The following is an 8,869-nucleotide window of genomic DNA, read 5'->3' on the forward strand; positions in this document are numbered from 1 at the left end:
GGGGGAGCAGACTTGCTGCATCAGCACTGACCTTCCCCTTTGTCTTTTCTTCTTTGTTTCCAAATGGTTGCACCTGTCTCAGGAAAGGAAAGAGTTTCACAGCCTCCTGAGTGACTCCCTTCATTGCCACCCCTTCTCCACTTCCAGGAAGGACTGAATGGCCAGGTGTAAGTTGGGAGGGGGTGGGCAAGATTCATGTGGTTTTTCACTGTAACTATAAGAAAAGTCTTGAGGGGAGCAGAGAAAAATGGAGAGGAAGGTGAGGGTATGGTGTGTGTGTGTGTGCGCACGGTGCAGTCCACTGAGAAGTCAACTGTCTGGGTTCAAGTATAGGCTCCATTGCTTTTTTTTTTTTTTTAAGTTTATTTATTTATTTTGAGAGCAGGGGAAGGGCAGAGAGAGAGGGAGAGAGAACCCCAAGCAGGCTCTATACCATCAGTGCAGAGCCTGATGTGGGGCTTGAACCCACAAACCGTGAGAGCATGACCTGAGCCCAAACCAAGAGTCAGATGCTCAACCGACTGAGCCACCCAGGTACCCCATGTATTTCATAATTTTTGATGCTACTGTAAATAGTATTTAAAAAATTTTTTTAATGTTTATTTCTGAATGAGAGAGAGAGTGCGAGCAAGAGAGGGGCGGAGAGAGAGGGAGACGCTGAATCCAAAGCAGGCTCCAGGCTCTGAGCTGTCAGCACAGAGCCTGATGACGCAGGGCACGAACCCACGAACCGTGAGATCATGACCTGAGCAAAGACCAAGAGCTGGACACTTAACCGACTGAGCCACCCGGGCACCCCAATAGTATTGTCTTTTAAATTTCAATTTCCATTTGTTTATTGCTAGCGTACAGAAATGCAATTCTTTGAAAATATTGTCTATAACTTAGGGCTTTGCTAAGCTCATGTTTTTGTTGTGGTGGCATTTGTATATGCTCCAGTGGATTTCCTGCATAGATGATCAGGTTTTTTGGAACCAATGGCTGGCCAATGTGGAGTGGCCACTGTGGGTGTGCCAGAGGGCAACAGTGGGGGAAGTTGGGCATAGTTACTTTTAATGAACTGGGCTTAGGTGGTCTGGGTAGGAGCAGGGGGCCCACGGGAAGTGTCTTTGGAACCACAAGTCCAGGAGAGGTCCCTCCTGCCCCTCCCCCACAGCTGTCATTTCTCCATCCCTCGTCTTGGTGTCACTATCCATGAGATGCAGGGGTTCCTAACTTTACTTTCTGCCCCTTCTCAGTCCTTAGGAGGTCTGGAGTGAGACCAGCTTCTCCTTCCGCCCCAATTTCCCTTTCCACCTATGGGGGAAGGAGAAGCAGGGTTTCGGAGAGCCATTAGGGGATTCTTTTTAGGTGTCTGTGCTCAGCTGTCCCACTTTATGTCCAAACCACCCACTGTTTCCAAGAGCCGAGAGTCCCAGAAAGGATTCCAGGGGACTCAGTCTGTGAGAACAGGACCCAGGCAGCCCAGGAGGGAAGAGACCTGGATTCTGGCCTTAGTGCCACCAGAGTCCAGTTGAATGGCTCCAGGTGACCTCTTCCCCAAGTCTGGCCTTTTTTTGTTTGTTTGTTTTAAGTTTATTTATTTTGAGAAAGAGAGAGAGAGAGACAGCACAAGTGGGGGAAGGGCAGAGAGAGAAGGAGAGAGAGAATCCCAAGCAGGCTCTGCACTGACAGTGCAGAGCCTGTTGTAGGGCTTGAACTCAGGAACTTGGAGATCATGACTTGAGCCAGGATCAAGAGTTGGATGCTTAAAGGACGAACCCACCCAGGTGCCCCAAGGTGTCTGATCCTTTGTCAGACAAGGCTGGATCAAGGAGCTCTGAGCTCCTTGTGGCTCTGAGGGTGGGGAGGCTAGGGGAGGGTGCAGCTACCTTCTCCCCAGGTCCTGTACTGTGTTGGGCAGAGGCTGGCCCAGAGTGTCTGGGAGGGAGGCAGCGAGGGTAGAACTCAGCACTCATGTCCACTGGCGGGCTCAGGATGCTGCCTATGTTGGCCAAGGTCATTGTCATGCTCAGACCCCTCTGCCTGTTGGTAGGATGAACACCTTGGGAGGCCGCTGGGCTTCTGGGAGCCCTCACCCTGCCAGTTACCAGTGCTTCCTTTTTTCGCATTCCCTACTGGTAAATGCTTACATTTACCTTGGCTGAAAGGGAAGTGGGAAGCAGATGGTTTCAGAACCAGGAAGCCTGAGTTCTGGTCCCAATCGAAACCTGCTTTGTAACTGTGAACAAGTTCCCAGCCAACCTTTGCCCTGCGCTCCAGACTATATGTCCAACTTACTACTTGAAATCTTCATTTGGATGTCTGAAAGTCCCTTCCAATTTTACATGGCCAAGGAACTCTTCTTTTCTGTCTTCAAGTCTGCTCCTGTCCCAGATTTCCCCATCCTGGCACACGGCATGTCTAACCACACCACTGCTCAAGTTCAAGTATCTTGATGTCTCCTGTTCCCTTATTTCCCTACATCCAACATATGAATTTGGACGTTCTTCCTCTGAAACACATTCGGAGTCACACTCTCTTTCTCTCTCCATCTCCATAAACATTACCCGCCAGTCCACTCCAAGCCACTTTCACCTTTGCTGGGACTGTTGCACTAAGCATCCATTTCTGCTGTTGGCCCTGGCCCTCTATCCCCAGCCTATTGTCCACAGGAAGCCAAAGTGATCTTTAATTATTTTGTTTTCTTTTTAAGGTTTCAATTCCAGTTAGTTAACATACAGTGTTCTATTACTTTTGGGCGTACAAGTAGTGATTCCACACTTCCATACATCAACTGGTGCTCATTATGACAGGTGGCTCCTTAATCCCCATCACCTATTTCACCCATCCCCCCACCCCAAAGTGATCTTTGAAAGTCATAGCTCAGATCATTTCACATTCTGCTTAAAACCATCCAGTGATTTCTCATTGTGCTAGAATAAAATCTGACCTCCTTACAAATCCCTACATGATGGGTCCCTGGCTTCCTTGGTTCTTATCTTCTAACTTGTCCCTTTGCTTTCTCATTAAGGCCTTCGGACTTACTGTTTTCCTTTAATTTTTACTGGGGAGACCTACCCGATCGCCCTGATCTTCTTACCTAAAGCAGCTACCTAGTCACTTTCTTTTTCCTACACTTTTCTTTGACCTCAGGTACAAAGAGACTTCAGTTCACGACCCTCTATTATCATTTATCCTGGCAAAACCCCCTTATGTTCCACCCTTACATGTTTATTCCTCTTTATCTCCATGACCCAGTCCTACCCCTCCCTGCCAGTCACCTATTCTATTGTGTTTGATGTGTACTCTTTTATTTGTATATGTTCTTGTAAAACGCGTATTGTTTTGTGTGCAAATATTTTAATTGACCTCATTGGTATAGGTAGCAGATCTCCTTCAATTTCTCATTTCATTCAGCATCTGTTTTGAAGATACTTCCATGCTGACATGTGTTTGCCTGCTGTGTAGTACTCCATAGTCTGTATCGCTGCATGGTTTACCTAAACATCTAGATTGCTGCTACTACCCATGACCTCAAGCGACACTGCAATGAAGGTCCTTGTACCTGAACCCTTAGGGGCCTTTGTGAGAAGTTTTCGGAGATACAGGCCCAGGAAGGGAACTGCTGGGTCATTGTGTGTGTGTGTGTGTGTGTGTGTGTGTGTACGTGTACGTGTGCGCACACGCACGTGCGTGTTGTCAGTTGCCCTGGAGAATGGTGGCACAGCTTTCACTCCCCCCAGTGGTGCACGTGGGCCATTTGGGGATATAGGGGTCCTGTATTCCTTCAAGGCCACCAGCACTTGGCGCTATCCAGCTTTATTTTTGGGACAGAGAGAGAGCATGAACGGGGGAGGGGCAAAGAGAGAGGGAGACACAGAATCGGAAACAGGCTCCAGGCTCCGAGCCATCAGCCCAGAGCCTGACGCGGGGCTCGAACTCACGGACCGCGAGATCGTGACCTGGCTGAAGTCGGACACTTAACCGACTGCACCACCCAGGCGCCCCGCTATCCAGCTTTTTAATGTTACCAGTTTTAATGTGTGCAAAGTGATGATCTCATGCTTCATGTGGTTAACCTTTTGGATTTCATTGTCTTTATTTTTCGGAAGTATTTTTTTAAATGTTTATTTATTTTTGGAAATTATTTTTTAAATGTTTATTTAGTTTGAGAGAGAAAGAGAGCGAGCAGGGGAGGGGCAGAGAGAGAATGGGAGAGAGAGAATCCCAAGCAGGCTCTGGGCTGTTGGCATGGAGCCCTACTCGGGGCTTGATCTCTTGAACCATGAGATCATGTCTTGGGCTGAAATCAAGAGCTGGGGGCTAAACCTACTGAGTCATCCAGGTGCCTTGGACTTCATTGTCTTTAAAATACCTAATTAATATTTTTTTTGCTCATGTTTCTACTAAAGTTCCTTCTTTTTCTTGTTGACTTGTAAGAATTTCGTGTATATTATTAATATTCTTTCTTTAAATTTTTTTAAACATTTTATGTTTTTTTTAAAATTTTTTTAAATTTTTTTAATTTTTTTTTTCAACGTTTTTTATTTATTTCTGGGACAGAGAGAGACAGAGCATGAATGGGGGAGGGGCAGAGAGAGAGGGAGACACAGAATCGGAAACAGGCTCCAGGCTCCGAGCCATCAGCCCAGAGCCTGACGCGGGGCTCGAACTCACAGACTGCGAGATCGTGACCTGGCTGAAGTCGGACGCTCAACCGACTGCGCCACCCAGGCGCCCCAAAACATTTTATGTTTTGAGAGACAGAGAGAGACAGAGCGCAAGCAGGGAAGGGGCAGAGAGAGAGAGGGAGATACAGAATCTGAAGCAGGCTCCAGGCTCTGAGCTGTCAGCACAGAGCCTGTTATGGGGCTTGAACCTTCAAACTCGAGAGCATGACCTGAGCCGAAGTTGGACAATCAAATAAGCCACGCAGATGCCCCTTAATATCCTTAACATTTGAATTTTGTCAGTGTTAAATGTTGCAAATGTCTTCTTTCAGTCTGTCATTTGCTTTTTAAATTTGTCCATTGTGTCCTTCAACAAGCAGAAGTCCTTTTCAATATAATCATATTGATATTGTTGCATATATTTCTGTCTCTGTCTTTCTCCTTCTGTCTCTCTCTCTAAGCCCTCTCTTCAATTCTGTTTGTCTCTTCTCGAACCAAGAAGTTCATACACATACTATGGCTTTGTGGTATGTCTTAGTAGATGGTATAGTTAATCTCTCCTCTTTGCTTTTGTGTTTCAAAATTCACTTAGCAATTATAGTCTCTTTTCTTCCACATACATTTAGAGTAAGTTTTTAGAGTTCCTAAAAAAATAATTGAACTGAAATTCTGATTAGATTTCATTGAATTTCTATAAATTAATTACTTTGGGGATGATGAGCATCTTTATAAAATAATATTTAAACAAGAGCGTAGAGTCTCCATTTACTAAGATAATCTTAATATATATATATGTATATATATATATATATATTTTTTTTTTTAGAGAGTGAGAGAGTGTGAGTAGGGGAGAGGGGCAGAGAGAAAAAGAGAGAGACAGAGAGAGAGAGAGAGAGAGAGAGACAGAGAGAGAGAGAGTCTCAAGCAGGCTCCTTGCTCATCTTGGAGCCCGACTTGGGGTTTGACTCCACGACCCTGGGATCATGACTTAAGCTGAAATTGAGAGTTGGATGCTCAACTGACTGAGCCACCCAGGCTCCCCTAATCTTCATGATCTTAAAAGAGTTTCAAAAATTTTCTCCATGGAAGTCTTGGGTGTCCTATGCCAATTCCCTAATGATATCTAGCTTTTGGCATTATTCCTAATGGTTTCTTAATTTTCAAAGATTTTCTGGATTATTACTTCTAGGTTATTGCTATTGATATTTTGGTAATTTGATTTTGCATCCAGCATCTTTGTTGAACTGTTTTATCAGTATAAAATTTTTTTTTAATGTTTATTCATTTTTGAGAGACAGAGAGAGACAGAGCACGAGCAGGGAAGGGGCAGAGAGAGGGAGACACAGAATCGGAAGCAGGCTCCAGGCTCTGAGCTGTCAGCACAGAGCCCAACGCGGGGCTCGAACTCATGAACTGCGAGATCATGACCTGAGCCGAAGTCAGGCGCTCAGCCGACTGAGCCACCCAGGTGCCCCTGTTTTATCAGTTTTAATTATTTGTTGATTTTATTGGTTTATTTAGGTAGATGATCATGTTCTTTCTAAATAAACAGTTTTCTTTTAAATTTCTTCTCTTTTTTTCCTAGTACATCAGTGTTGGCCAAGACCCCCAGGACTATGTTAAACAGTTGATTCTGAGGTCAAAGAGAAGGCACACAACTTTTCCCATTCTGTATAGTGCTTGTCTCGATGTTTACCTCTCTGGGTTCCTGATTTCCCTTACTTAGATGGTTGGCCTCGTTTCCCCTGGCTCTTATTCCAGCTCTTTGGTATTTTTAAGGATATTTTAAAATACTTTATACTTTTTGGGGCTTATTTTCAGTGTTACTTCGTTATTTTAATGGAAATAGAAGTCCTTTTTTCTAATTGATTTCCAGAAGTTCGTTATAAATGCTGGATACAAATCCTCGCAAATACCTTCTTTTACTCATTTTGCATTATTTATAGTGAAACAGATGGCCAGAATCGAAAAAAAATTCAAAGCAGAAAAATTTATTAATGTTCCTGTTTTGGTTAGCCCTTTTTATGTCTTGAGAAATCCTTTCCTCTTCGGCAGGAATTAATTTTTGTTTCAGATTGAAATATCAGCTGCATTTTATTTATTTCCTGTATGGATGAGTAGATGTCCTGAGACCACTTACTGAATGGTCCATGTTTTATCCAATCATCTGCAATGCCTCCTCTGCAGGTTTCTCCTGTATGTGGGTCCGTTTCTGAACCCTGCTATTCTTTTCCGCTGGACAATTTGTTTTTTCCTGCTCCATCATCATTTACATAATCCATTACAGTTTTATAATGAGAGTTGATAATATGTCTTGATTTCTGGCAGGGCAAATCCTTCTACTTCACTCTTTGCTAAAAACTACCTTAGTTATTTGTGGCCAATTGCACTTCTATATATATTTTAGAGTGTGCTTGCCAGGTTTTGGAAAATATCCATAGGAATTTTTTAAAAGATTTTATTTTTTTAAAGTAATATCTATACCCAGTGTGAGACTTGAACTCACAAGCCAGAGAGCAAGAGTTGCATATTCTAGGACTATGCCAGCCAGGTGCCCCTCCTTTGGAATTTTGATCAGAATTCCATTGAATTTATAAATCAATATTGGCATGACTGACATTTTTACATCATCTTATATCAATTATGAGTTGATATATTATGAGATTTCCTATCCATGTACATAGTATATTTATTTAAATTTTTAAAAATACCTTTAAGTATAATTAAAAATTTTTCTCTGTATAGGAGTTAGAAAAATAAATTTTGGGGACGCCCGGGTGGTTCAGTCGGTTAAGCATTGGACTCTTGATTTTGGCTCAGATCATGATCTTCTCCTGGGAGCCTGCATTGGGCTCTGTGATGATCGTGCAGAGCCTGCTTGGGATTCTCTCTCTTCCTTTCTCTCTGCCCCTCCCCTGATCACATGCATGCTCTCTCTCTCTTTCACTCTCTCAAAAATAAATAAATAAACATTAAAAAAATAAACTTTCTAACTAAGTTTTACTAGAGTGGAGAATGCAATTGATTTTTATTTATTGACCTTGTATCCAGCCACCTTGCCAAACTTTACTATCTCTAATAATTTCAGATTTATATAAAGGCAACTATATCCTCTGTAAATAGTAACAGTATTGATTTGTCCTTTCCAGTCTTAGTTCTGCTGTTATTCTGACACTGACCACACTCTCTAGGATAATATTAATTAGAGGAAGAGACAGCAGGTGCATTGGTCTTGTTCCCAAGTTTAAAGGAGACGCTTCTAATGTTTCACCATTAAGAATGATCTTTGCTGTGGACTTCTGGTGGATGTTCCATATCAAGTTAAATTTCTTTCTATTACTTGTTTTACTAGGACTTTTAAATGCATGTTAATTTTTATTAAAGTTTCTACCTTTATTGGGACTATAATCTATTAATATGGTGATATTAATATAATTTCTAAGGTTAAACTACCTTTGATTTCCTGAGATTAACTGTCCATGGTCATAATGTATTTTTTTAATACACCACTGGGTTCATTTTTCTAACATTTTATTTAGGATTTTTATTTCTTTAAAATTTTTAAAAATGTTTATTTATTTTTTAGAGACAGAGTGTGAGCAGGGGAGGGGCAGAGAGAGGAGATCGAGAATCCAGAGCAGGCTCCGGGCTCTGAGTTGTCAGCATAGAGCCCAACACGGGGCTTGAATCCATGAACTGTGAGATCTTGACCTGAACTGAAGTCGGACGCTCAACCAACTGAGCCAACCAGGTGCCCCTAAGATTTTTATTTCTTTTCTTCTTCTTCTTTTTTTTAAATGTTCATTTATTTTTGAGAGAGAGAGAGATGGAGTGTGAGCAGGGGAGGGGCAGAGAGAGAGGGAGACATAGAATCTGAAGCAGGTTCCAGGCCCTGAGCTGTCAGCACAGGGCCCGATGCAGGGCTCGAACTCATGAAATGTGAGATCATGACCTGAGCCGAAGTCAGACGCTTAACCGACTAAGCCACCCAGGTGCCCTAGGTGGCTGGCATCTTAGGGAGGCTCGTTGCCGCTGTCCAGGGTCCTGACACATCCCAGAGCATTTCCGTGGAGGGGCACACACCCTCTCATCACAATCACACCTGAGTATTGGGAGTCTGGTTGCTGCTGTCCAGGGTCCTGACACATCCCAGCGCACCTTGGTGGAGGGGCCCACAACCCCTCATCACAATCACTGCAGCGTGTGTAAAACAACTC

This window comes from Neofelis nebulosa, chromosome 10 (genome assembly GCF_028018385.1).
Source record: "Neofelis nebulosa isolate mNeoNeb1 chromosome 10, mNeoNeb1.pri, whole genome shotgun sequence".
Classification (NCBI taxonomy): Eukaryota; Metazoa; Chordata; class Mammalia; order Carnivora; family Felidae; genus Neofelis; species Neofelis nebulosa.